Source organism: Aotus nancymaae, unplaced genomic scaffold (assembly GCF_030222135.1).
Source record: "Aotus nancymaae isolate 86718 unplaced genomic scaffold, 86718_ANA_hifiasm-v0.15.2.pri h1tg000036l, whole genome shotgun sequence".
Classification (NCBI taxonomy): domain Eukaryota; kingdom Metazoa; phylum Chordata; class Mammalia; order Primates; family Aotidae; genus Aotus; species Aotus nancymaae.
Window position 1 is genome coordinate 65,747,170 of NW_026988450.1, and position 27,902 is coordinate 65,775,071.

The 27,902-nt window shown below is 38.9% G+C and overlaps 1 long non-coding RNA gene across 1 annotated transcript in view; it reads right to left on the reverse strand.

Moving 5' to 3' along the window:
* Window positions 1-27,902, reverse strand: part of LOC105710806 (uncharacterized) — a 529,709-nt gene that overhangs the window by 414,334 nt on the left and 87,473 nt on the right. The window lies entirely within an intron of this gene.

The following is a 27,902-nucleotide window of genomic DNA, read 5'->3' on the forward strand; positions in this document are numbered from 1 at the left end:
TTATCTAATGTTAATAACATCCACCAGAGACCATCCATTGCAGAGGAGGTACTTAACTGTGTGGACCAGATGATGTATCCACTGGTTGTCAGACAGCCTCTACCCTTAGCCACTCTTGTGACTGTGCAATAGGGCCATGAACTGTGTAGCCATGGTGACAGAGGTAAAGGCTATACATAAGCTCAAAGTTTGGGGTCCCTCTAATCAAGATTAGACTAGCTTTTGATGCTGTTCAATGTACAAACTGCCAGCAAAAGACCAACACTGTGTCTCTTTATATAGCACCAACACCCAAAGAGATCTTCCATCACTTTGTGGCAACTTGATTACATCACACGTCTTTCATTTTAGAGGGAGTATCAATTCATCCTTAAATAAACTGACACTTATTCCAGATATGTCTTAACCTTCCCTGCCTGCTATATTTCTCTCAAGACCATCACCCAAGGGCTTTCTGAATGCCTGATTTATGGACATGGGATTCCGTTCAGCATTGTCCATTAAAGAGATGCATTTTACAGCATAGAAGTTATAACAGTGGACCACTGGCCATGAAATCTTATCATACGGCCCATCACTCAGAAGGAGTCAGACCAATATAATGATGGGAAGACCTATTTTTTTTTTTTTTTTTTTTGAGACGGAGTTTCGCTCGTTACCCAGGCTGGAGTGCAATGGCGCAATCTCGGCTCACCGCAACCTCCGCCTCCTGGGTTCAGGCAATTCTCCTGCCTCAGCCTCCTGAGTAGCTGAGATTACAGGCACGCGCCACCATGCCCAGCTATTTTTTTGTATTAGTAGAGACGGGGTTTCACCATGTTGACCAGGATGGTCTCGATCTCTTGACCTTGTGATCCACCCGCCTCGGCCTCCCAAAGTGCTGGGATTACAGGCTTGAGCCACCGCGCCCGGCCGGGAAGACCTATTAAAGGCTCAGCTAAGTCATCTGCTTGGGGACAATACTTTGTCCTCAAGGAGATAAATGCTTTAAACTGACAGCTGGTATACCTCTGCTCTTCACAACTGAAAATGGGATCACTGTTAACATTGCTTTCATGTGTAGCCAAATATATATATATATATATATATATATATATATATATATATATGTATATTTTTTTTTTTTTTTTTTTTTTTTTTTTTCACTAGAAGAAGATGCCATGTCTTTCAGCTATTCATACCGAATCCCTAGCGTCTGGAAGAATGTGTGGCAACTAGAAGACACAAAAAATATCACTGATGCAATGTATATACAACATATAGTATACTGAACACTTAATAAAAGGTTATCAAGATTATGATTATTCATGCATTGTGTGCCACAGATGAAGACATATTTAGTCTACTTGTCTCTGTTTTAACTGTGATACCACCTTAAAAGCCTCCTTGTTCATATTTTTTTTCCAAGTAAATTAGCCTAGGAAAGACAGCTGCTGTTGCCATTGCTGCTGTTGCTCTTCTGAGCCTCTCACAGCTGCACTGATCAATTTGGAACTGGGCTTAGGGAGGCCATTATGGAGCCTCCTGCATTCCACCCTGCTTGTGGTCTCAACACTTGGATTCACCAGTCAGCCCTTGCCTGGGCACTTGCTGACATCCAAACATGAGAGAATCCTCAATATGCATGAACACTGCAATTATACAGACTTAAACTTCTCCCTTTTGAGATAATTACAGACAGGAACTACGTTTCTCAAGTAAATCAGACTGTACGGATATGGGGAAGGGTGTCTTGGTGGGCATAAGAGATCTCAGACTTATTGTGGCTACATGCCCCAAATCAGCAATACAAGGAGCCCTTTGCCTTAGCAGAGAGAAGCTTCCTGTCAGAATCCTTATGGGAAATGCGTACAAGCAATTCCCACCCTCAGGAACAGGAATCCTACTAGCAGTTTGTTCTGTTTAAAAGAAAAACTGAAAATAGAAAAAGAGCTGATGTGGCTTCATCAAGACCTATATCCTGGACTTCATAAAAAAAAAGTAATTGAAACAATTCCTGATTTGTGGCTTGAAGGGGTTTTGCAGTTTTCTTATTCCATCTTGCACAGAAGTTCTGAGCTCAGAAACGATACGGAAAATAAATCTAATGAATAAAATATTGAAGGGGTTGCAATTTTTGAAAGCCAAAAACGAAAGAAAAACCACTTCCTCAGCTTGTTTGCGTTTGAGGGACTTGGATTCAACTTACAAACATCTTTGAGTGATACACCTCCTGACCCTGTTTCTTTCTACTCTAATCCCATAATTTGTGGTGATCAGTCCATTTGCAGCCTAGTCTGGAAAATCAGTGTTGTCATAGACAAAGTGAGGTAAGATGCAAGTTGGGACACTAAGATATCTTTTGTAGGGAGGTAAGAAAACAGATTTCAGTAGCATCAATGTCACAAAAATGTAGGAGGACATGGGCGGGGATGTCTCGGACACAAACTCGAAAGGGCCTCAAGACCTGAGAGAATTCAGGCGATCGTCAGTGTCTATCTGAACTGTAGCACACAGGGATGAAGATCCCAGCAGTGAATGATATCTGTTAGAAGTGAAGAGCAATTGACTCTCGGTTTGTCCATGTGGATTTCTCACAATTAGGTAGACATACAAGGGAGCAGAATTCAGCTTTGGAACAGAAGCCTTATACCAGACTCATTCTGGCTACATGACCAAAATCAGCAATACAACGAGCCCTTTGCCTTAGCAAAGAGAAGCTTCCTGTCAGAATCCTTATGGGAAATCCTTATAACAGCCAGTCATTCAGAGCAATACCCTAAGCTGGACTCGGTGTGTAACCAGGGACACTAAGCAGAAACTATGAAGGTCGAAATAAAAACGAAGTTCTTACCCTTGGCTGGGACCTATATATAAGTGGAAGGAAAAAGGCTGTTGTTTAGGGCTCCAGAGAGGCTCATTTTTGGTACATGGGGTCCTGAGACAAGTTGGCATTAAGGTAGCTAAGAGGGCATATGGCATAGCCCAGACACTGGATTTAGGGTCTGAGACAGGAGACTTAGTTCCAAGGGCCACTGGATGCGGGGGAGAGAGGGTGAGGCTTCCAGCATACTTCTTGCTCTCATTAGGATTGTCTCAGGATCCAAGATGAGCATTGATTCACAAATGGGGCCTGGCTGCTCTTGTTTATGGAGGACACAGTATATACCAGGCATAGGATGAGATAAATCCATTATCTCATTTGTTTCCAGGAAATGCAAGTGGGAAGCTAAAGAAGATTACAGCATTTCTGGCAGTCAAGATTTGGAAAGTTACCTACTAAGAGGCTACAATATGTTCAAGATACTAGTACATCAGAATAATTTTCACCTAATTAAGAGAATAAAAATTTTCTTTATTCAACCAAACGGTGAGTTAATATATAGGAAACACATTTTCTGGATCAAACAATAGAAAACAATGGCATTGAGATATATACCAGCACTCTCATAATGACAGACCTGTCATGTGCAATTATGTGTTATTTTCTATGTTCACTCCATCTGAATGAGCAATAAAACTAGCTTGGGGAAGAATAGTTTCTTCTCTTATCATTGTCTTTCTTTAGGACTTCTTATTGCTCTCAGACATGCTACTTGTGATTTTCAGTTAAACTTGACACATTAGCTTTGCTAATACTTTAAACTTACTAAATTTGTTCGTGTCCTCTTTCCTGTGTGTCCTCCCTCTCTTTCACCCTGTGAAATAAGTACCACGAAAGAATACTGTCTGAAATAAATGGCACACAATCCTTGGAGGATAGATTTCCATGCTACTATAGAGTGAATGCCTTCCATAGTGAAAGGCTTATATTTCATATGTGAATTGTGCCAGAGGTGGTTCAGCCAGGTAAAATGCTGGTATTATCTAGAAAACATGGGAGTATCCATCTTTCATTGAGCTGTGTGTTCTGGTTTAGGCTTTTGTTGATATGGTTTTGATGCCAAAGCAGGAAAAAATGTTTCCTGATAAACAGTGGAACCCAAACTCCTTGGTGCCATTGTTCATTACTGCCTGATCAGACAGAGAGAATATGATATAATGTGACAGTTGAGAAAGTTGTGTGCTCCTCACCCACTAAGCACATGTATTCTTTTGAAAAACCCTGGTGAAAGCTTGCACTCTGAGCCCTGAAACCAAATTTTGCTAAAGTTCTATGATTCCACCATGGTCCCCTGATGAAGTAAAATATACTGTGTATAGACTGTAAGCCAGGATTCTACTGTGGAAATCTGAGGTCTAAATATAAGTAATCTACATTACTGTGTCTGCAGAAGTTTACCCTGTGGCACCTGCATTTAATATATTGTGACAATAGGTGCAATTTGTTCAGAGAATGACCTTCAACTTTCCCTAGAAGATAAATGCCTGATTGTAGGTCATCTACATGTGTCCTTGGATGGAGAGGGCAGAGGTGGGAATGCTAATGCAAATGTTAATCATACCCTTTCTATTGTTTTGTTAGGACTATGCATTATTAAATGGGACCTTCTTTACTCTTCATGTTTCAATTAAAGTAACATTCTTGGCTTCCTCTGCATCCTCACTAATTTTTCCTAATGGAAAGAAGATTAAATCATCTGATTAGTAAATTTAGGAACAAAAACTGGTCATGTTAGACTGAGTCCCTTCCCTTTGCCTCTTCTTCTTTGGATCTACCTGATTTTAGGAAAATATGCTCTATTTTGTTCTTGGTCATACAAAGGGCTTCACAGTAGCAACCTTGTCCTTTTGTAGTGGAAAAATCAGTGCTTGACCAGTGCTACTTGACACTGAATAAATAAGTCTGTGGCTATATATTAGGAAGCCCATTGTTTTCTCATGCCTAAGCCTCAATTTCCAAAAGTTATGAAATAGGAATTTTAATCTTTGTCTGCTTAAATTTTTGTGTCTCCCAGTGAATTCAGAACTCAGGCAAGAAACAGGATAACATATTCTATTAGGTTACCTAAAACCCCAACATATTCCATCAGTAATTTTCATGTTATACAGGTTTGTTAATCTGTGCCCCTTAGTTAACCTCTAAACAGCACCATAAAGATGATTTTAAAGAGTGATAATTATATTTCTAATGATGTAATCCTATTATGATCTCTCCCCTCATAATATCTCCTTATTTTTATCTAGCCATAAGGTATCTTTTATAAACATCTTTGAGATATGGCTGATGTGTGATCAAGGAGTAACCCTAAGATTATAGAGTTTGGCCAAGGGAAAATTTTTAGAAAATAATCAAAGTGTGTCCCACTTCATTTCAAAGTAAAATTTCAACAGTTTTTTTAAGCTATGAGGTTTTATAAAATGAAAGGTAAAACTTCTAAAAAGTAATTAGATATTTTATTTCAGAAACTAGAAGCCTTGGGGCAGGGTTAGGGAGGGAAGCTGAAACATAAAGTAAGCATTCTGGAGTGAAAATCCTCCCACATCCAATTTGACAAGGCTTAGGAATACACACATTTGGCACTCAGTGTGTATGGACAAAAGCAAAATTAGGCTTTCACCCAGGTTTGAGGTAGATAAAGCAGCAAAGATCAGGAATCCAAAAGTGGATCACCAAGTTTTCAGAGGCTTTATTTTTCTCAGCAGTATTTTTAATGGCTCCTTGCCTCTTTCTTTAGAAGAATCAAAAGTGGTGGTAACTAAAATTACATGTTTTGAGGGTCTATTTCAAAGAAAGACTTTGGCTCTCCATACATATGGATTTAAGACACATCATTAACATTTATACTAAAATATATCCCATTAGGATAGAAATCACACAGCTTTTATGGGTGAACTTTGAGGTTTTCTCAAATGCAATGTAGGTTTTTTTTAAAGAGTTCATCATTACTAGAATTCCATGTTTGAAGCCAAATCATTTTCCAAAAGTAGTTTATCTTGATAGACATCCTTTAAAATATTTCCTGGTGAATGGTCTAAGAGAAAATCCAGAATCTATAAAAACTTAAACAATTGAACAAGCAAAAAATAATCCCACTAAAAAATGGCCAAAGGACAGGAACAGACACTTCTCAAAAAAAGACATACAAGCAGCCAACAAACCGAAAAAAAAAAATGCTCTGCATCATCAATCATCAGAGAAATGCAAAACCATAATGTGGTATCATCTCATACGGGTCATAATGGCTTTATTAAAAAGTCAAAAAACAATAGATGATGGCAAGACTATACAGAAAAGGGAAAGCTTTTCTTATACACCATTGGTGGGAATGTAAATTAGTTCAGACTCTGTGGAAGGTAGTTTAGACATATCTCAAAGAACTTAAAACAGAACTATCATTTGACTCAAGAGTCCTACTACTGGGTATATATCCAAAAGAGAACAAATCATTCTACCAAAAAGATACAAACACTCGTATGTTCATTGCAGCACTATTAGCAACAGGAAAGATATAGAATCAACCTAGGTTCTCATCAACAGTGGACTGGATGAAGAAAGTGTGGTACATATACATTATGGATTACTACACAGCCATAAAAAAGAATGAAATCATGTCCTTCACAGCAACATAGATGTAACTAGAGGCCATTATTTTAAGTGAATTAATGCAGAAACATAAAACCAAATACTGCATGTTCTCACTTATAAGTGGGAGCTAAAAGTTGGGTACTCATGGATATAAAGATGGCAACAACAGAAACCAGGGACCTCTAGAGAGTGAAGAGAGAAAGAGGGGAAAGGGCTGAAAAACTAGCTATGGTATACTATGCTCAGTACCTGGGTGACAGAATCATTCATAACCCAAACTTCAGTATCATTCATTATACCCGAATAACATACCTGCACATATACCCACTGAATCTAAAATAAAAGTTAAAAAAAATTTCCTCAAGGTTAAACACAAATTTAAAATATCACACAAATTTAAAATATCACTTTAGTATCACATGTAATTTACAATATATAATGTTAACAATATAATCAGTTTTCAAAGTGAACAAAAGCTTTGGTGGATAAGATAAAATTTGTGATTCAGGGTAGTAAGAAGCATAGCCTTGTAGTAACATCTCACTTTTAGAAATAGTGTATTTTTTTAAATAAAACATTTTCAATAAAGACATTCTTTTCATCTTATAAGTTTTTAAAACATATTTCATGATATAAAAGGATACATGCCAAAGTGTTCCCATGAATTGATACATCAGTGAGCTGAGACTGAAACAAAATGGTGGGGAGATTTTTAGAAATTTTTCTTTTAGTTATAAATGTAAAGAATCATGTTTTTTCAAAAGTTCACACACTGAATTGTATTTTAGAAGCAATTTAAAGTTTCCTAAGAATTTTTAATGTGTTTTTATTGTAAGCTAGATAAAAGAAATCAATGTTAATCCCTAATATTATCATTTCACGCCTCTAACTAACATAGGTACACAATCTCCTACCTGAAATTCTTGGGCAACTGCATTTCAGAATTTGGAAATTTGGGGCTTTTGGCTAGTATATTAGTCCCTTTTCACACTGCTATAAAGATACTACCTGAGACTGGGTAATTTATAAACAAAAGAGCTTTAATTGACTCATAGTTCCACATGGCTGGAGAAGCCTCAGGAAACTTACAACCATGGCAGAAGGCAAAGGGGAAGCAAGGCACATCTTACATGGCATCAGGAGAGAGACAGCCAGTGATGGGGACATGCCACACTTTTAAACATCTCTCATGGGAACTCACTCAGTATCATGAGAACTGCATGGGGGAAACTGCCCCCATAATCTACCTCCCACCAGGTCCCTCTCTCAACACACGAGGATTACAATTTGACATGAGATTTGGGTGGGGACACAGAGCCAAACCATATCAACTAGAAATACGGTACACGAACTGAATGATATAAAACTATTCCATCAGAGCCTAGAATAAAACCCTATCATTAAACACATTCTTGTTTCCACAGTGAAACACACAAAATTCATAATGCTTGCAATTAAGACAACAATAACATTCATACTATGTGTGATGCATAAAGGTTCTAAATAACCTCAGATGAGGTTTTGCCACCAAATGAGTTACAAAACAACTTTGGGTTTTTCATAGTTTGGGGATTTCAGAATTATAAAGAAGAGATTATTGTCTTGTAATAATATGTATTAACAATAATTATGCCAAGCATTTATATATATTATTTCATTTCATCCTCTCAGCAACCCTCTTAGGATACAGCTATCATAGTTTTGACTTAAATATAAAGAAACAGAGATATGCTAGCTATTAAGGATAGAACCAGGATTTGAACCCAGGCATTCTGGAACCAGAGCCCATGGTTTTAACTACTGTACTTTACTATCTTCCTTTCTAAAGGAAGTGTTGGCCTCAACAAAGAATCTGACCCCACATATCATTGGTGTTGCCATCAGAAATGACCAAAGCCAATGGCTGTGAACTTGAACAATAACTACATCACATTTTCTCCTGAGACTAAGTCCCCTGCCAACTCTGCCCTCCTCTCCCCTGTGCCTAGGGCAAAACTTGGCATCCAGTGCACCCTGACTACTATTGATAGCCTAACCAATGCTTTCTGTGGGCCCTCACCCAGAGGTGAGGCCATGGCAGGAGGAGGAAAGTGCAGAGTCCATTTATGCTCAATTGCAGAATTGCTCCCATCTCTCCCACCCACTTGTGTAGTTCAATATCCCATCATGGATGAATGGTGGTGATGTGTTTGAGCCTGTGCCTCTTCAGGCTCTAGATCAAGAGATACAAATTGTGTTTATTTATCTACACAGGAATAGTATAAATAATTAGTGGCTATTCACTGTGATCTTCAAAATGAGAACACATAGATGTATAAGCATGTAAAACCCACATGTTGCTTAGAAATGAACACTATTGAGGACCATTTTGTCTCCTAAAGCAAGATATATGTATCTATTCAACCTCATTTATGAAGGAAGATAATTCATATGGAAGTCTGGGATGGGCCTCTTTAAAGAGTTCCAAGGCACATTCTAAAGGTATAGAACCAAGTAGCTTGATTCTTTTTGCCAGGCCTCTTTGTAACTCACAAATAGTCCTTCTTCCAATTTCTATACCCTATAAATCCCCTTTACGTGCCACTTCCATATTAACCCCCACAAAATAACACTTTTGATCGTATCATCTTCTAGAAAACCTTTAGTTGCTTCTTATTTGCTAATATATTTAAATGATCTCCATCCAACAACAACGTCTCTCATAAGACATCTCAAATTCTCACATCTTCTCTCCCATTAGTTCCCTACTGCCATTAGGTCCCTATTCCAGTTAAACAATTCACTGCTCCCTCTATTGGCCTCGTATGTAACACCTTGCTTGCTTTCTGGCTGGAATGGTCCTAGCAAAAGTTTACACTTTCCCCGGGTTCATGGAGGTAGGTCATTGTGACTACTACTACCACTACAGACTGAAGAACCCTGCTTATGGCACTGACTAGCAAAGAGAGATAGGCATGCACACTCCCTGGCCAGACTGAAGGCATGGCGGCTTTTACTTTCCCAGCAATGACTCAAGAGGCTGGGGTGACACAACTCAGAAGTGCAGGGGAGTTAATGCCCAAAGAAGTGAATTGGTCAGTAGAACAAAAGAGAGGCAACAAGTAGATTTATCTTCCTTCTTTATCCTTCCCTACCATGTGAACTGTTCTGAGACATGGTTCATGGAGGCTCCAGGAAGATGCCACACCAGATGCAGGAGCCAGCTGTCCTTCAGCTGTCCTTGTTATACAAGACCGGCCTGGAACATGCCCCCCTCATATTTGCATACCTTCCATCCCTGCCTCATGCCGTTTTCTCCCTCTTTTCTGCTTCTCTGATATTGCACCACCCAATGAAGTATTAGCATACAGTTTTTTTCTCAGATTCCATTTTCTAGGGAAACTGGGATATGACATACCCCAAATGTCTTAGCATTCCTTTTTTGCCTGGTCTCTATACTGTTTTCTTGCCTGGTGCCCATCTGCCCCACCACTACCCTCAACAAAATTACAGCCATCCTTCAAGATATGTTATTGGCATCAACATAATTTTGTGATCCTCCAATCAGATATGATTTCTTCTTACTAAAAAATCCCCATTATATTTTATTTGGACTTTTCTATTGTATGTATCTCATTCTGTCATGTACATTTTTTAATATCTTATTCTTCCTTTTGGAGGTTGAGCTTCACAAAGGCAGATGTTATGTGCTATTAATTTTGGGCATCTTGCCATGCTGTATCTGTATATGAAGGTCTCAGTAAAAGTCCCTTTCAAGTATGCTCTGTGTTCTACAGGTTGGTCTAGCTTCAGCCCTTCATTCTTAGTCACCCACCCAAAGCTATGCCTTAGCCAGTACAAACAATGAGGACATTCCTAAAATTCACATAATATTTCACACTACTATCTTTGCCACTGCCATTCCCAAAGCATCACTCTTATTTCTTCATGCCCAGAAATGTCTTTAAATCTTTCAAAACTGAAATCACGTGTCAGACATCAACTCTTCTTTGCAGCTTTCACTAACACCCAGACTTCTCCTCCTATAATTTATTAAATGCCAATATAACTCCATTATGGCCATTGTATTTATTTAGTGGTCAGAAAACTATTTTTGTAAAGGATCAAATGATAAATATTTTTTACTTTCCCAGGCTATGCCGTCCTTGTTCCAACTACTCAACTCTGCCATTTTAACATGAAAGGAGAAACAGACAATTCACGGATGAATGGGCCAATAAACTACAAAAACAGGCAGTGGGTACATTTGGTCCACAGGCCATAGTCTGCCAACTCCTGGAATAACCCACTGCAATTCCTTAAATGTCAATAAGCATTTTATTCTAAGAATCTACAATAATGTTCGGCACTTATTAGGTGTTCGATGAGTATTTGTTGCATAAGTAAATTAAATAACAAATAAAAATGAGTCCTTAAATCTTGACTCTCATATTACTCCCTCTCTGTTTCCAATGTGAACACTCCTTCCTGGGGAAGCAGTAGTTTCTTGCCTCTCTTTCTAAGTGTGGAATTGGCCTGGCAAGATAAAATAGACAGAACTTCACGCCAAGCCCAAAGAACTCTTGTTGTTTTTGCCAACTATTTTCTGCCAAAATCTGGAAACAATCTTTTCATTAAAGGAGCCTTAGTAGCTATTGGAATTGTAGCATTTATCTGGTCAGTAAACAATTTTGTTCCTGACTCACTTCCTCTCTGCCTAATAGTTTTCTGGCTGTGAAAGCTATTGTTAAATTACAAAGGACTATTGAAAGCAGGGGTGGAGTTTAGAGGCTGGAGAGGTATACAGCCTCTTCTTTAAATTCCGTATTTTTATCCTTCTTCTGTTACTGATTTTTCATTCTGTAGTTGACCTTCATCTTTGCCAACTGTTTCACCATCATCTGTTTTTCCCATCAGCTCTTCTGAATCTTTCCAGTGTCTCTAATGCTTCTTTTTCATTTTTGGCTCTTCTTGTACTCAGCCCCTCACTACCAGTGCTGCCCTCACTTCTTTCATTTCTACTATGTTAAGATTACCATAAACCATAAGTACCCAAGCTTCATAGTCTCCTTTCCTTCTTCTCTCTTTTAAAACCCCCTAGCCCACTTCTGCTGATCTTTGTCCCCACCAACCTCCAGACTTCACAATTTCTATATTAAATAATTTCCCTAAGTGCAGATCACAAAATGCAAAAATAGAAATTATAAAAGAGCAATAGAAAAATAGACAAATAGTACAGAAAAAAATTGAAAAATATTATAAAAGATCAACTGTATCAACACATTTAATGGCAAATGAAATATTTCTGTGTGTGGTTTAAAAACATATGTACTTGATATATTAGGGCATAATAATATGCCAAAGGATTCTCATTTTAAGATCTGTGTTGATACCAAGAGGAAAAAAATCATATGGTCATCTGTAAAATGCAAACCTTGCTAAAGATAATATTTAGATGAACTGCAATGGAAACTGATGGTATAACCAAATACAACAGCCTCTTTGGAGGACTGAGGCATGCAACTGAAACAAGCTTTCATTATCTTGCAGAGTTTTTTTCCAGCCATGGGAAATTCAGTAATTTATGTTGATCAGAGATAGTAGTAATCAACAGTCCTGTAGATTGCCAGGAAAACCAATTAATTACAAGCTCCCTAAACCATTCCCATGGTAAGATGTTCTGAACTCACCCACAGGATTCTGAAAGGCTCTAGTTAGAACTGTGATGGAGGTGGGGAACAGAAACCAAACAGCTCTTTTTGTAGGATGATATGGGGGAAAAAAAATCAAAGACCCCTGAACTTTCTTCCAAAATATCATAATAGCTGAAGCTACACAGCTCCACCCAGACAGATGCCTGGAAACAGGATAATTCGTTGGTCCATCCCTGAAGGCTTGAGGAAGTTTTGACTGCTTCTCGTGAACCACCTCCATTAAAGCTTAGAGAATGGGTGCAAGTGCCCAGTCTTAAAATAAGTTTAGGGTGGGCAGGGAATAAGAAATAAGTATAAGGAATAAATGGCTTTAAGATTATTAAAGATTTATTAAAGAAATTACATGGTAAAACACTAAAATAGTAAAAAAATCTACTGTCATAGTATGTATACTATTATAAACAGTCAATCTTTTAGGAGGGTCAGGAAGGACATAGTTTAGCACTGGAAAGGAATATGGTAAAAGCAAAAACTTCAGGGTGGAGATAGTATTTGAGATGGATTTAGAGAGCTGGGAATTAGGTTGTGAGAATGAACAAGGTAGTGGGAGCACACAGAGGGTCAGTAGGGGACCAGAAAGTTTAGAGCTGAAGCTCCATATTATGGAAATGTGGGGACGAGAGAGGAAAGTGAAGTGATATGTACTTGTTGTGTACAGCAAACTAGCACCTGAAACCGTAAGTCATGGGCTTTTAAAAGAAAGAGGCTGAAGAGGGGCCAAGATGGTTGACTAGAAACAGCTGTGGTCAGAGGCTCCCACCGAGAAGAATGAAAATGACGAGTGAATTCTGCACCGGCAACTGAGGTCTCCAGGTTCTCTCACTGGGACTGACTATGCAGTTTGTGCAACCCACAGAGAGTGAGGAAAAGCAGGGTGGTGCATTGGCCCACCTGGGAACAACACAAGGCAAGGGGAGCTCCCACCCCCAGCCAAGGGAAATGATGAGCGATTGTGCTACCCTGCCCAGGAAACTACCCTTTTTCAGGGATCTGTGCAGCCCTTGGATCAGGAGATCCCCCTTGTGAGCCCACGCCGCCAGCGCCTTGGGTCCCAAGCACAGAGCTGTGCAGATTCTCAGCAGCCACACACTGGGGACTTAAGACTACCAAGTTCTCAAGGGGAGGGGCAGCCATCATCACTGCAGCTGCCTGCTCCCTAAGACAACTGAGCTCCTGGATTGGGAGAGAGGTCCAGCCATCATCACTGCTGCTGCCTAAGATGACTGAGCTTCTGGGGGAGGGGCAGCAGCCATCACTGCCCCTTCAGTCTGCTATTTTTCCCCTGCCAGTTCTGGGGAGACTGGATGGTTAGGACCCAGGAGGAATTTCCCACAGTGCAGCAAAGCAGCTATAGCAGATCATGGCCAGACTCTCTCTTTAGGCTGGACCCTGACCCAACCCTCCTCACTGGGTGGGGCCTCCCTTCAGGAATTTCAGCAACTCCAGCCAGGGTTTTAGGTACACAACTCTGATCTTCCTGGGACTGAGCCCCTTGAGGGAGGAGTGCCTATGGTTTCCATGGATCAGCAGACTTAACCTTTCCCCTGTGAGCTCTGAGGAATCCGGGCAGTCCAGACAAGTGGGATCCTCCCAGTGCACCACACCTCCTCTGCCAGGGGGCAGCCAGAGTGCTGTGTTAAATGGCTCCCAGATCCCATGTCTCCTGACTGGGTGAGACCCCCCAACAGGGATCATCAGACACCTTATACAGGAATGTTCCTGCTGGCATCAGGTTGGTGTCTCTCTAGGACAAAGATCCCAGAGGAAGGAGCAGGCCGCTATCTTTGCTATTCTGCAGCCTCCACTGGTAACATCTCCAGGTACGGGACAGACTCAGGCAAATAGCGTCTAGAGTGGACCCCCAGGAAACCACAGCAGCCCTACAGAAGAGGGACCTGAATATTAAAAACAAACAAACAGAATGCAACAACACCATCCCCACAAAAACCCCATCCAAAGCAGTCTCAAAGATTGAAGTCAGATAAACTGACAAAAATGAGAAAGAATCAATGAAAAAATGCTGAAAACTCAAAAAGCCAGAGTGCCTCTCCTCCTCCAAATAATCACAACCCCTCTCCAGCAGGGGCACAGAACTAAGTGGAGGCTGAGATGGATGAATTGACAGAAGTAGGATTCAGAAGGTGGGTAATAACAAACTTCACTAAGCTAAAGGAATATGTTCTAGCTCATTACAAAGAAGGTAAGAACCATGATAAAACATTACATGAGCTGTTGACCAAAATAACCAGTTTAGAGAGGAACATAAATGACCTGATGGAGCTGAAAATCACAACACAAGAACTTCACAATGCAACCACAAGTACCAATAGCCGAATTGACCAAGCAGAGGAAAGGATTTCAGTGCTTGAAGACTATTGTTGAAATAGGACAGGCAGACAACATTAGAGAAAAAAAGAATAAAAAGGAATGAAAAAAAACCTCCAAGAACTATGGCATTATGTAAAAAGACTGAACCTAAACTGATCTGAGCACCTGAAAGAGACAGGGAGAATGGAACCAAATTGGAAAACATACTCAGGATATCATCCAGGAGAACTTTCCCAACCCAACAAGACAGGCCAAGATTCAAATTAAGGAAATCCAGAGAACCCCAGAGTAAGATACTCCATGAGCAGATCAACCCCAGAAACAAAATTATCAGATTCTTCAAGGTCAAAATGAAGGAAAAAATGTTAAGGGCAGCCAGAGAGAAAGGACAGGTCACCTACAAAGGGAAGTCCATAAGACTAACAACAGACCTCTCAGCAGAAACTCTACAAGCCAGAAGAGATTGAGGGTCAATATTCAACATTCTTTAAAAAAAGAATTTTCAAACCAGAATTTCATACCTGGCCAAACTAAGCCTCAAAAGTGAAGGAGAAAGAAAAACTTTTCAGATAAGCAAATATTGAGGAAATTTATTACCACCAGGTCTGCTTTGCAAGAGCTCCTGAAGGAAACACTAAATATGGAAAGGAAAAGCCATTACCAGCCAATGCAAAAACACACTGAACTACAAAGACCAGTGATACTATGAAGCAACTATATTAGCAAGTCTGCAAAATAACCAGCTAGCATCATGATGACAGAATCAAATTCACACATAACAATATTAGCCTTAAATGTAAATGGGCTAAATGCCCAAATAAAAGACACAGAATGACAAGCTGGATAGTCAAGATCCATCAGCATACTGTATTTAAGAGACCATTCTCACATGCAAAGACTAGACTCAAAATAAAAGGACGGAGAAAAATTTACCAAGCAAATGGAAAACAGAAAGAAGCAGGGGTTGCAATCCTAGTCTCTGAAAAAACAGATTTTAAACCAACAAAGGTCAAATATGACAAGGAAGGGCATTACATAATGGTAAAGGGGTCAATTCAACAAGAAGACCTAACTATCCTAAATATGTATGCACACAATACAAGAGCATGTAGATTCATAAAACAAGTTCTTAGAGGCCTGCAAAGAGACTTAGACTCCCACACAATAATAGTGGGAGAATTTAACACCCCACTGTCGATATTAAACAGATCAGTGAGACTGAAAATTAACAAAGATATTCTGGACTTGAACTCAGTTCTGGGTCAAGTGAACCTGACAGATATCTACAGAACTCTTCACCCAAAACAACAGAATATACATTCTTCTCAGCACTACATGGCACTTGCTCTAAAACTGGTAACATATTTGGAAGTAAATCACTCCTCAACAAATGCAAAGAACTGAAATCACAACAGTCTCTCAGACCACAGCACAATCAAATTAGAACTCAAGATTAAGAAACTCACTCAAAACCACACAACTACATGAAAATTGAACAGAAAAATTAAGGCAGAAATCAAGAAGTTATTTGAAGCCAATGAGAAAAAAAGAGACAACCAACAGAATCTCTGGGATGCAGCTAAAGCAGTGTTAAGAGGGAAATTTATAGCATTAAATACTCACATCAAAAAGCTAAAAAGACCTCAAATTGACACCCTAACTTCACAGCTAAAAGAACTAGAGAACTAAGAGCAAACAAAGCCCAAAGCTAGCAGAAAACAAGAAATAACCAAGATCATAGTGGAATAAAAGGAGATAGAGTCAGAAAAAAAACCCTTTAAAGAAAATCAGTGACTCTAGGAGCTGGTTTTTTTTGAAAAAATAAAATAAATAGACCACTAGCTAGACTAATAAGGAAGAAAAGAAAGAAGAATCAAATAGACATAATGAAAAATGATAAAGGGGATATCACCACTTAACCCCAAAGAAATATAAACAACTATCAGAGAATACTATAAACACCTCTATGCAAACAAACCAGAAAATCTAGAAGAAATAGATAAATTCCTGGACACATACACCCTCCCAAGACTAAATCAGGAAGAAGCTGAATCCCTGAATAGACCAACAACGAGTTCTGAAATAGAGGCAGTAATTAATAGCCCACCAATCAAAAAAAGCCCAGGACTGGATGGATTCACAGTTGAATTCTACTAGAGGTACAAAGAGGAGCTGGTACCATTTCTTCTGAAACTATTCCAAACAATTGAAAAAGAGGAACTTCTTCATAACTCATTTTATGAGGTCAGCATTATCCTGACACAAAATCCTGGCAGAGATACAACAATAAAAAAAGAAAACTTCAAACCAGTATCCCTGATAAACATTGATGCAAAAATCCTCGGTAAAATACTAGCAAATGGAATCCAGCACCACATCAAAAAGTTCACCCACTACAATCAATTGGCTTCATCCCCAGGATGCAAGCTGGTTCAACATATACAAATGAATAAATGTAACTTTTCATATAAACAGAAGTAAAAACAAAAACCACATAATTATCTCAACAGACACAGAAAAGGCTTATAATAAAATTCAACATCCCTTCATGTTAAAAACTCTCAACAAACTAGGTGTTATTGGAACATATCTTAAAATAATAAGAGCCATTTATGACAAATGCATAGCCAATATTATACTGAACGGGCAAAAGCTGGAAGTATTCCTCTTAAAAACCAGTACAAGACAAGGATGCCCTCTCTCAGCACTCCTATTCAACATAGCTTTGGAAGTTCTGGCCAGGGCAATGAGACAAGAGAAAGAAATAGAGGTATTCAAATAGGGATATAGGAGGTCAAACTGTCTCTGTTTGCAGATGACATGATCTTATACCTAGAAAACCTCATCATCTCAGCCCAAAAGCTTCTTAAGCTGATAAGCAACTTCAGCAAAGTCTCAGGATACAAAATCAACATGCAAAAATCACAAGCATTCCTATACACCAACAATAGACACACAGAGAGCCAAATCATGAATGACCTCTCACTCACAATTGCTACATAGAAAATAGAATACCTAGGAATACAGCTAACAAGAGACATTAAAGATCTCTACAAGAAGAACTATAAACAACTGCTCAAAGAAATCAGAGATGACACAAACAAATTGAAAAACATTCCATGCTCATTGATAGAAAGTATCAATATCATTAAAATAACCATACTGCCAAAATAATTTATAGATTCAATGCTCTTTCTATTAAACTACCATTGACATTTTTATTAGTTTATTTTCATGCTGCTGATAAAGACATGGGAATTGTAAAAGTTATAGTTCGAGATGAGATTTCGATGGGGACATAGCCAAACTGTATCATTTCACCTCTGGCGCCTCAAAAATCTCATGTCTTCACATTTCCAAACCAATCATGTCTTCTCAACAGTTCTTCAATGTCTTAACTCATTTCAGCATTAACTCAAAAGTCCACAGTCCAAAGCCTTATCTGAGACAAGGCAAGTCCCTTCCACCTATGAGCCTGTAAAATCAAAAGCAAGTTAGTTACTTCCTACATACAATGGGGATATAGGCATTGGGTAAATACAGCCATTCTAAGTGGAAGAAATTGGCCAAAATAAGGGGTTACAGGCCCCATGCAAGTTTGAAACCCAGCAGGACAGTCAAATCTTAAAGCTCCAAAATGATCTCCTTTGGCTCCATGCCTTATATCTGGATCATGCTGATGCAAGAAGTGAGTTCCCATGGTTTTGGGCAGCTCTGCCCCTGTGGCTTTTCAGGGTATAGCCTCCTCCCTGAATGCTTTCATGGGTTGGCAGTGTCTGTGGCTTTTCCAGGTGCACAGTGTAAGCTGTCAGTGGATCTACCATTCTGGGATCTGGAGGACAGTGGCCCTCTTCTCACATCTCCACTAGCGGTGCTCCAGTAGGGACTCTGTGTGAGGGCTCCTACCCCATATTTCCCTTCCACAGTGCCCAGCAGAGGTTCTCCATGAGGGCCCTGCCCCCATAGCAAACTTCTTCCTGGACATCCAGGCATTCCTATACATCCTCTGAAATCTAGACAGAGGTTTCTCAAACCCCAATTCTTGACTTCTGTGCACTTGAAGGCTCAACACCATGTAGAAGCTGCCAAAGCTTTGGGCTTGCACCCTCTGAAGCCACAGCCCAACCTCTATGTTGGTCCCTTTTAGTCATAGCTGGAGTGGCTTGGATGCAGGCACCAAGTCTCTAGGCTACAAACAGCATGGGGACCCTAGGCCTGGCCCCAAAACCATATTTTCCTCCTATGCCTCTTGGCTGGTGTGGGAGGGGCTGCTGTGAAGACCTTTGATATGCCTGGAGAGATTTTCCCCATTGTCTTAGGATTCACATTTGGATCCTCATTACTTATGCAAATTTCTGCAGCTGGTTTGAATTTCTCCTCAGAAGATAGGATTGTCTTTTCTATCACATGTTAGACTGCAAATTTTCTGAACTTTTATGCTCTGCTTCTATTATAAAACCGAATGCCTTTAACAGCACCCAAGTCACATCTTGAATGCTTAGCTGCTTAGAAATTTCTTCCACCAGATATCCCAAATCATCTCTCTCAAGTTCAAAGTACACAAATCTCTAGGGCAGGGCAAAATGCTGCTGTTCGCTTTGCTAAAACATAACAAGAGCTACCTTAGCTCCAGTTTCCAACAAGTTCTTCATTTCCACCTGAGACCAACCACTTCAGCCTGGATTTTATTGTTCATATGATTATCAGGATTTTGGTCAAAGCCATTCAACAAGTCTCTAGAGAGTTCCAAACTTTCCCATGTTTTCCTTTCTTTCTAAGCCTTCCAGACTGTTGCAACCTCTTTCTGTTACCCAGCTCCAAAGCTGCTTCTATATTTTTGGGTATCTTTTCAGCTACACCTTACTCTACTGGTACCAATTTACTGTATTCATTTGTTTCATGCTGCTCATAAAGACATACCCAAGACTGGGCAATTTACAAAAGAAAGGGATTTACTGGAATCACAGTTCTACATTGCTGAGGATGCCTCACAATCATGGTGGAAGGTGAAAGACATGTCTTATATGGTGGCAGACAAAAGGAGAGCTTGTGCAGGGAAACTCCCATTTTTTAAAACCATCAGATCTCAAGAAACTTATTCACTATCACAAGAACTGTGCAGGAAAGACCTGTCCCCATAATTCAATCACCTCCCACCGGCTCCTTCCCACAACACATGGGAATTGTGAGAGTTACAATTCAAGATGAGATTTGGGTCAGGACACAGCCAAACCATATCAACATTATTCACAGAATTAGGAAAAAAACTACTTTAAAATTCATATGGAAGAAAAAAGGAGTCCATATAGCCAAAACAATCCTAAGTAAATAGAACAAAGCTGGAGGCATCATACTACCTGACTTCAAACCATAATACAAGGCTACAGTAACCAAACAGCATGGTACTGATAAAAAAAAAACAGACACACAGACCAATGGAACAGAATAGAGTCCTCAGAAATAAGACTGCACATCTACAACCATCTGATTTTCAACAAATGTGACAAAAATAAGCAATGGGAAAGGATTCCCTATTTAATAAATAGTGCTTGGAAAACTGGCTAGCCATATGCAGAAAATTTGAAATTGTACCCCTTCCTTATACCTTATATAAAAATTAACTCAAGATGGAGTAAAGACTTAAATGTGAAACCCAAAATTTAAAAAACCCTAGAAGAAAATCTAGGCAAAATCATTCAGGATATAGGCATGGGCAAAGATTTCATGACAAAAACATCAAAAGCAATTGCAACAAAAGCAAAAATTGACAAATAGGATTGAATTAAACTAAGGAGTTTCTGCACAGCAAAAGAAACTATCATCAAAGTAAATAGACAACCTATAGAATGAGTGAAAATTTCTGCAATCCAGCCGACAAAGGTCTAATATCCAGAATCTACAAGGAACTTAAACAAATTTGCAAGAAAAAAAACAACCCCATTAAAAAGTCAGCAAATGATGTGAACAGACATTTTTAAAACAAGACATTTATGTGGCCAACAAACATATGAAAAAGAGCTCAACATCACTGATCATTAGAGAAAAGCAAATGAAAACCACAATGAGATACCATTTCACATCAGTCAGAATGGCCAGTATTAAAGTCAAGAAACAAGTGATGCTGGCAAGGCTGTGGAGAAACAAAAATGCTTTTACCCTGTTGATGAGAATGTAAATTTGTTCAACCATTGTGGAAGACAGTATGACAATTTATCAAAGACCTAGAACCAGAAATACCATTTGACCAAGCCATCTCATTACTGCGCATATACCCAAAGAAATATAAATCATTCTATTATAAAGATACATGCACACATATGTTCACTGCAGCACTATTCACAATAGGAAAGACATAGAACCAATCCAAATGCCCAGCAATGATAGACTGGCTAGAGAAAATATGGTATTCCACACCATGGAATACTATGCAGCCATAAAAACAAACAAGATCATGTCCTTTGCAGGGACATGGATGAAGCTGGAAGCCACTCTTCTCAGCAAACTAACACAGGAACAGAAAACCAACCACCAAATGTTCTCACTTATAAGTGGGAGCTGAACAATAAAACACATGGACACAGGGAGGGGAACAACACACACTGGGGCCTGTCGGTGGGGGCTGTCATGAGGATAAATAGCTAATGTATGCTGGGCTTAATACCTAGGTGATGGGTTGATAGGTGCAGCAAACCAGTTACCTTGGCACATATTTACCTATGTAACAGACCTGCACATCCTACACATGTATACCAGAACTTAAAATTAAATTAAATTAATACAAAACAAAACACAAAACAGAGGTCATGCTGAGAGTTTACTGTATATCTAGCACAGTGGTAGGTATTGCGAATTAAAAGAAATATGAGACTCAGTCTTGCTCCCAAAGAGTTCATAGTATAACAAATCATACCAAAATATGAATAAACAAATAGAATGTGATAGATGCTCAAGTGCTTCAGCTAGAATAAAAAGTTATAAGTTGACATGTATGACTAACTAAAGATGTCTCTCTCAGGGAAAGGGAGTAGGCTCCTATACTGCATATATTGATTATAAATCAACATAATCTTTTGGAAAATAGTAATTTGATAATAGAAAGTTTCTTAATGCCCTTTAATTCAGTAATTTTACTGTTACTTCTTTTTTCCATTGGAAAGTGTTACAGATGCAGACAAAGAAAATGCATTAGAAGAGTTTCTCGTGATTGCATGTATACTAATTAGCACAGCTTCCTAAGTCAAATCTGTGTGAGAATTCTGGCTTCATCACTTAACAGCCATGAGCTTGGATGAGGGACCCAATCTCTATGGTCAGTTTGTTCATCTGAAAAATGCGCATAATCAGAGCACCTTCTCCAAAGGATTGTTGTGAATATTTAATGGTCACTGAATATAAAGGACTCAGCAGAATGCCTGGCCCATAGTAAATACTCAATAATTTTTAGCTCATTTATTTGCAGTAGTGAAAAACTGGAAATATCTAAATATTCCATTATAGGTGACTGGAGAAACAGTTCAAGCAACAGAATATTATATAGTCATTAAAAAGCCTTTTTATGTATCATTAAATGAAGAAAATGTGATATTAATCACAAAAAGCAAGAAATAAAATTGCGTTTTCTGATGCTTCTGTATTATTCTATAAATAAGCAAATAAACAGAGATGAATAACTTGAGGGGGGAAATGAAAAAACTGAATGCCTTTAGAAGTTATCTCTGAGTGCTGGAATTATAAATCAAACATACGAAAAGCAGCTCATCATCACTGGTCACTACAGAAATGCAAATCAAAACCACATTGAGATACCATCTCACGCCAGTTAGAATGGTGATCATTAAAAAATCTGGAGACAACAGATGCTGGAGAGGCTGTGGACAAATAGGAACACTTTTACACTGTTGGAGGGAGTGTAAATTAGTTCGACCATTGTGGAAGACAGTATGGTGATTCATCAAGGATCTAGATAGAGAAATACCATTTGGCCCAGCAATCCTATTACTGGGTATATACCCAAAGGATTATAAATCATTCTACTATAAAGATACATGCACATGTATGTTCATTGTGGCACTGTTTACAATAGCAAAGACTTCAAACCAACCCAAATGTCCATCAATGATAAACTGGATAAAGAAAATGTGGCACATATACACCATGGAATACTATGCAACCATAAAAAATGAGTTCATGTCCTTTGCAGGGACATGGATGAAGCTAGAAAACATCATTCTCAGCAAACTGACACAAGAACAGAAAACCAAACACCGCATGTTCTCACTCATGAGTGTTGAACAATGAGAACACATGGACACAGGGAGGGGAACATCACACATCAGGGTCTGTTGAGGGGTATGGGGGGCTAAGGGTGGGGTAGCAGGGGGTTGGGGGATTGGGGAAGGATAGCATTAGAAGAAATACCTAATGTAGATGCAGCAAACCACCATGGTATGTGTATACCTATGTAACAATCCTGCACGATCTACATATGTACACCAGAACTTAAAATATAATAAAAATAAATACAAATCATTTATATTTTCTTTTACTTTCCAAAAAGTCTGTAATGAACAAATACTACATTTATTTCAAAGAAAATAAATTATTTAAAATAGTGCATTTTTCAAAATACCAAGTTATTGGCCAGATTCTGGTACTATTGTTGACAAAGTAACATCTCAGTTTTTTGCAAATATTCTATATGTAAGGCTTTATCCTTCCTTGGTGCCTGTCCACCCAACAGTCATTCACTCACACAATGAGACAAGGGATTATGTTAGGTTCTCAGTACCATGGTAGACATGCAGAAGAGAGGGGATATGAAGGTCATGGCCCTTTTTTTTGAGCACCTGGGAGAAGAGCGAGAGGTGGGAGTTATTTATACAACAATATAAGGTAAGTACCACAGGAATGAAGAGAAAAGAGGGCAGTACAGACAGGAATAGGTGAGGCAGACTTCAGGGAAAGAAATGAATTGAACTGGGTCCTGGGGATGGGTTGAGTACATGAGGCAGGAGATGCCAGATGATAAAAGTGAAGCAACTGTAGTAACTAAGTGATGTATACAAACCACCAACTGCAGGGAACCATGAGTGTGTGACCTAGAAACAGCCAGTTTCATATCGATGATGACAAATAGGTCTTATCTCACTTGTTAATTTAAGTTCTTATAGGGCAGTGTGGAGAAAGACCCTGAGGCTATATTGATAATTCTGAGGTGACATTTGAAGAGAAAACAGTTCCACTGTAGAGTAGTCTTATCTGTCATGTGCAAGTAAAATGGAAGTTGGTTTTTACCATTATAGAGCTTATGTTATAGATTAATGGTTTACATCATAGAGCAGTGGTTCTGAGTGGACCAGTGTGGAAGAGAGGAATTTAGAATATATATGAGTCTCTGAAGATTTCTCAGGAGTGCCATAAATAAAACAAGGAGGGCAGGCTGGGGGATGGAAGAAGCTAAGGATGGTTCAAGGAATTCTAACATGAAACATGGCAAGGAAGGTGGTCCACGTAACAGAGATGGATAGAGAGCACAAACCATCAATTGTCATTTTGTAAGTTTCATGCGAAATCATTAAATTCTTTATATAAATTCCTTGAAAGAGAAAAGGTAAAATTGAGGATTGCTGATATTTAATTCTATTAATCTATGACTCTAAGACTTCTAATCTGTTTAATGTAAAATTAAATAATTGAAATCTAAATATTTATCTTCCACAGGCCATAATTCCAAATGACAGGCTATGACCTTTGAGGCTTTTTTGAGTGATTAAAAAAAAATACTGAATATTGAACGCATAAATGCAATTAGCTTTAAAATGAATATTGTAAGCAAATCAAATGTGTATCAAAAGAAAAATGACTAAATACAACAGAGAATAAGATGTGGTCTGTTTGGATTATAAAATATCACGTATTAATTGAAAGGAAAGATTTGAATGGTGTATCAATGTGTAAATATCATACAATCATGTAGAGTAAAAGCAAATTGCAGAATATGTATAGTATGATCCTATTTACATAGTAAAGAAAAACCTACAAGTAATACTATATGTGTTCTATGAAAAGCACACACAAACATGGATATTAAAGGGCATGGATACCACTCATAAGGGATTATTCTTGATGACAGGAGTAAAGAACTAAAATTAGTAGTGCAAATTAGTAGTAGTGGATATAGTAAAGATACATTACTTTATCTGTAATGTAATATTTAAAAAATAATAAACACGTATTATTTGGGTGATTAAAAAATTGAAATAAGGGAAAATCAAACAGAAAAGCATAACACGGAGAATGGTGGAGTAGGAATCAGGGCTGAAACTCCAAATGTGACTCTGTCAATAACTAACCATTTAGCATAAAAACTCATTTATTCTCTGAGTACCAGTTTTCTACCTCAGCTAAAGCATAAGGGTATCAGCCAAGAGGATTACTAAAGTTCGAAGTTTTCAGACATTGAGATGTTTTTGAATTGTTGATATTTCATAGGACAGTGAGCAAATAACCAATGATATTTAGCACAAATGTCAGAACTTCAGTGGGTGAAAAGCACAGTGACCTAAACTGCCAGGACACTTCAATACTGTTTAGTGATTTAGAAAGGTTAAGCTCCCCAAGTAACACATTTGGTTAGAATTCTAGAATAGAGATGCCTACTTGGGTTTTCCCACTCAGGGCAACCTGAATCTGGTCTCTAACTACATGATCTGATTCTTCCAAGTATCTACGTGTGAAAACACCTACATGGGTATTTCACTCCAGATTTTAATAAAGATGACCACAGGATTTGTTGAAAATGAAAAAGTCTATACTCTGGAATGAAAACCATCTGCAATTTAATCTCCATATTTAAATGTCAATCTAAAAACAATACACAATAGATTCTGGCAACAATCTGGTTTCTCCTCACCAGGAGAGCTGATGGTAAAGACCATCTAGGCTGGTCTTATCTAGAGCTTCCTTCATATTTTCCATGTTGTTCTCCTATCCCCAAATCTACTCTGGGATGTCCTCTTCTTGGTGTAAAATGTTAGTTTCCACTAAACTAGCCTTATCCTTATATGAAGATTTTGCTTGATTTCAACACTCCTTTGCCAAAATGCACCATTGCAACCCCAGTCTCTTACCTGAACATTGTTTCTATACCTAATACAGTCTTGCAAGAATGCTGATTCTGTGACGACCCCATTTTACTCCAGTGTCCATGGGAAAAATTTTAGTCAGTTTGTCAGGATAAGCGTTTTCCCCTTTTTGGGTGCAAATTGAAATAAACTTTCTCTTTGTACAACGATATGCCACTTCCTGTATGTAGCAGGAATTCCTATTTCCATTCTCCTCCTTTTAGTAATAGAGTCTTCAAACTTGAGTTCAGCATATGGCACCAAATTAAAAATGACACATGCTATCTTCCCTTACAGCTAAATACGGCATGTGACTAATTTCAGGCCAACGGAATGCAAGTGTGATATGTGCAATTTCCAAGTTATGGCCCTAAAGGGAAGGTGTGTGCCCTTCACTTCTCACTTTATTCCAGTAACTAAAATATGATGACGAATCATCTCCAGCCATGTGGATGGAAGCAATACCTAGGGATGTCAGAGGAACAAGAGAGAGGCCTGAATTACCAACCCTTGGAACACCCCTGGTCTGCTTCTCTTCAGATTTATGTAAAATGGAAACCATCTTCTATCTTGCTTAAACCAAAGTTATTTTAGGTCTTGTCAGAGCTATGAAGCAATGTACTAATGAATAGAATCTGGTACTTAGAGTGGGATAATGGCATAACACAACTTTATTCCTGAGACAAGAACATTTTTGACCTCACTTGATGCTCTATGATTTGGGTCCGAGGACAGATACAGACACGAATTCAGAAAGTTCTGCCCAGAGAATGGCAGGGATGCCAGGTGAGCTAAAGAAGGAATTTACTTCACTGCTAGGGAAAGGAGTTATTATGGGCTGAATTGTACTCCTCACCCCTCGCCAAAATCTTATGTGGAAGCTCTAACCCCTAGTATCTCAGAAAGGGACTCTATATTTGGAGATAAGGACTTTAAAGAAGTGAATAAGTTAAAATGAGGCCACTAGGGGAGTCCCTAATCCAAAGTGACTGGTCTCCTTATTAGAAGAGGGAGAGAGAGCAGGGTCGTGCAGAGGAAAACCAGGTGAGGACACAGCGAGCACGTAACCATCTGCAAGCCAAGGAGAGGCCTCAGAGGAAACCACACCTGCTGACAGTGAGATCATAGACTTCTAGCCTCCAGAACTGTGAGAAAATTAATTTATGTTATTGAAGCCACTCGGTTTGTAGTAGTTTCTTATGGCAGCTCTGGCAGCCCTAATACAGGAGCCTTTGGTATTCCTGCACATCAGCACTTGATCATTGTTATAAAGTGAGTGCTGCCTCTTCAGACTCTTCTTCTTTCTAACTTGGAGGCTTTTTACTTTTGTTTGTATGTTTTAATTGCAACTAGACAGCTCCTGCTCTGCTGTTTTACACTGGGGAGAGGTCAAATAACTAGTCTTTTAGGTTATAGTTCCCTGAAATACGAGGAGCCACTCCTAGTTCTAGTGAAGGTCTATGCATCACCTGCAGATCTGGGGCTTTGAGCTGGATGTAGTAACTGGCATGCAACCCTTGGGGAAGGGTGTGTATTTTAGGGGCAGAAAGAAGGATACATACGACTACTAGCGTGGCCGAAGGAACTGACAGGTACAGAATTACTATTATCTCCAATATCTACTTTCTCTTTGTTCATTAGTAATTGAATCCCAAAATCTCAGCTGCGCAGATGGCCATCCAGGCAAAAACAACAAAAGCAAAAATCTTAAGTGGGACTCTACATTATTTTTGAGCCAGAGGAACTGAGTAGAAGAGATGTGTGCACCTGCAGATTCATGTCCTAAAAGGGAAGTGGTACATCCTTTCCTCTTTCTTCATCAGGCTGTTCCAAATGTCAACATTGTGATGAGCCATTTTCAACTACAGATAAAGGCTGCACCCACTGAAACCACAGTTGTTTCTGTCACCCAATTTACCCCAGCAAGTTTAGATAAGAACACCATCAGGAAATATTCATGGCTATGTCCCTGAGTCTGCAAGAAAATAAGCTAGATACTACTGTTCTCTGGGCTTAATTTAAGCAATTTTGGAAATTCAAGTTTTGTTGAATATAAAGTGATTAAACAGTTTGGGAAATTAGATTATCAGCTTAGTAACTGTAAGACCACAAATAATCCAAAATCATTCTTTCTTCTCACATAACATTTCAAGTAGAAGTCGTGGGGTTTTTAGGGTGGCATCATAACATCTAAGGCAAAAAGCCTCTTCTATTTTGTAGCTTTGCCATTCCAAATTTGTATTTCTAGCCCTGACTCACCTCCTGAGCTTCAGAGTCATTTATCTTCATTGCCTAATCAATGCCTCCACT